The sequence below is a fragment of the Saccopteryx leptura genome, chromosome 5, assembly GCF_036850995.1.
Source record: "Saccopteryx leptura isolate mSacLep1 chromosome 5, mSacLep1_pri_phased_curated, whole genome shotgun sequence".
NCBI lineage: Eukaryota > Metazoa > Chordata > Mammalia > Chiroptera > Emballonuridae > Saccopteryx > Saccopteryx leptura.
In genome coordinates, this window is record NC_089507.1 from 11,246,263 (window position 1) to 11,248,463 (window position 2,201).

The following is a 2,201-nucleotide window of genomic DNA, read 5'->3' on the forward strand; positions in this document are numbered from 1 at the left end:
TACAGTTCTACAGAATTAATTTGATGTATTGGTTAGAGTAGAATTGTCTGGACCTCAATCAAATCTCATTTTGCCACTTACCAGCTCTACTTACCCTCTCTGTAACTCAGCAAAGTGTGAATATTATGGCATGGGGTTTTGTAAAGATTTGATAACATTGTACATGTAAACCTCTTAGCAAAATACCTGGTTCATAGTTTAAAAGTCACCAATCATTAGCTATTATTATTTATAAAGATAAAAGTATTTTTTAAACACTTCCAAAAATAAAGCAATAAATTCACACCATGATATAAAGAGACTGTCTGATAAACCAGTCCATGCCAGAGCTCAGCAAGGGAGGCCTCTCAGTCAGACCCAGCTGCACGGCGCAACTCTGAGGAAAATGTACCACCAGATAGACACCATCTGTCAGCCATGGGTAAGGGAACCCCAACAAGCCGAGGGGCAAGATGTCCTTGTATGCCTTCTTCGTGCAAACCTGCTGGGAGGAGCACAAGAAGAAGCACCCGGACTCTTCCTTCAACTTCTCCGAGTTCTCCAAGAAGGGCTCAGAGAGATGGAAGACCATGTCAGCAAAGGAAAAGTCAAAGTTCAAAAATATGGCCAAGAGTGACAAAGCTCGCTATGACAGGGAGATGAAAAATTACGTTCCTGGCCCTGGCCAGTTGGCTCAGCGGTAGAGCGTCGGCCTGGCGTGTGGGGGACCCGGGTTCGATTCCCAGCCAGGGCACATAGGAGAAGCGCCCATTTGCTTCTCCACCCCCCCCTCCTTCCTCTCTGTCTCTCTCTTCCCCTCCCACAGCCAAGGCTCCATTGGAGCAAAGATGGCCCGGGCGCTGGGGATGGCTCCTTGGCCTCTGCCCCAGGCACTAGAGTGGCTCTGGTTGTGGCAGAGTGACGCCCCGGAGGGGCAGAGCATCGCCCCCTGGTGGGCAGAGCGTTGCCCCTGGTGGGCGTGCCAGGTGGATCCCAGTTGGGCTCATGTGGGAGTCTGTCTGACTGTCTCTCCCCGTTTCCAGCTTCAGAAAAATACAAAAAAAAAAAAAAATTACGTTCCTTCCAAAGGTGTTAAGAAGGGAAAGAAAAAAGATCCCAATGCTTTTAAAAGGCTTATATCTTCCTTCTTCCTGTTTTGCTCTGAACATTGCCCAAAGATCAAAAGTGAAAACCCTGGTTTGTCCATTGGGGATACTGCAAAAAAAAAAAACCTGGGTGAAATGTGATCTGAACAGTCAGCCAAAGATAAGCAACCATATGAGCAAAAAGCAGCTAAGCTAAAGGAGAAATATGGAAAGGATATTGCTGCCTTCTGTGCCAAGGTAAAAGTGAAGTGGGAAAGAAGGGTCCTGGCAGGCCAACAGGCTCAAGGAAGAAGAACCAACCAGAAGATGAGGAGGAAGAAGAAGAGGAAGATGAAGAATAAATGGCTGTCCTGTAATGTGTATGGAGTATGTTTGTATGCTCAGGCAATTGTTTGGCAAAGAATGTGAATTCAAGTGCAGCTCAATATTAGCTTCAGTATAAAAACTGTACAGGGGGAGTGACATCAGAGAAATGGCACCGTGAGGAGCAATACTGATAAATCTCTCCAAAATTTCAACAAGTTCTTCAACCAGAGACAGAAAAATCTATCCTTGGAGCATCTAGAAGTCCCACACACTGTACACGAAGGTATGATCGAGCGAAAAATTGACTAAATATCTATATAGTCAACCCCGAAGGAAATAAGATGGAGAAAGGAACACTCTGCCTTCCTCACTAACCTAAGCAAGGGCTGCTTTCACTTGGAACTGAGATAGAGGGCTAAGGGTGTGGAGGGATCAAGCCAGGCTGTGGCACAGAAGTCTAAGCCGAGGAAAGAGTGTGCCTGTGGCACTCAGCCAATGCGAGCTAACACCTGCGCCAGACCCTGGCAAAGACGGGTGAGTAGCGGCTGCCATTAGACCCAATATTCTGGTTGGCGAGCGCAGATAGTGTGCAAGAGGTTCCTCCTCGTGCCCCAGGAGTGGGCGCCTGTGTTCCCGGACAGAGGGGAAGAGTCAGAGGCCTTTGTGTGGGCTGTGACCAGAGTCTCGTGTGGTCCCTGCACCCTGAACAGCGGTGCGCGGGGAGTGGGTGAAAGCAAACTTCCCTGCGACCGAACTTCTCTGGGCGGGGCGCCTCACTCAGCCATTCAAGCTAATAGCCCCGGGAGGCAT

At 48.4% G+C, this 2,201-nt stretch overlaps 1 pseudogene; it reads left to right on the top strand.

Moving 5' to 3' along the window:
• Positions 1-431: 431 nt before the first annotated feature.
• Positions 432-1,426, top strand: LOC136405755 (high mobility group protein B2-like; annotated as a pseudogene).
• The last annotated feature ends 775 nt before the right edge of the window (positions 1,427-2,201 follow it).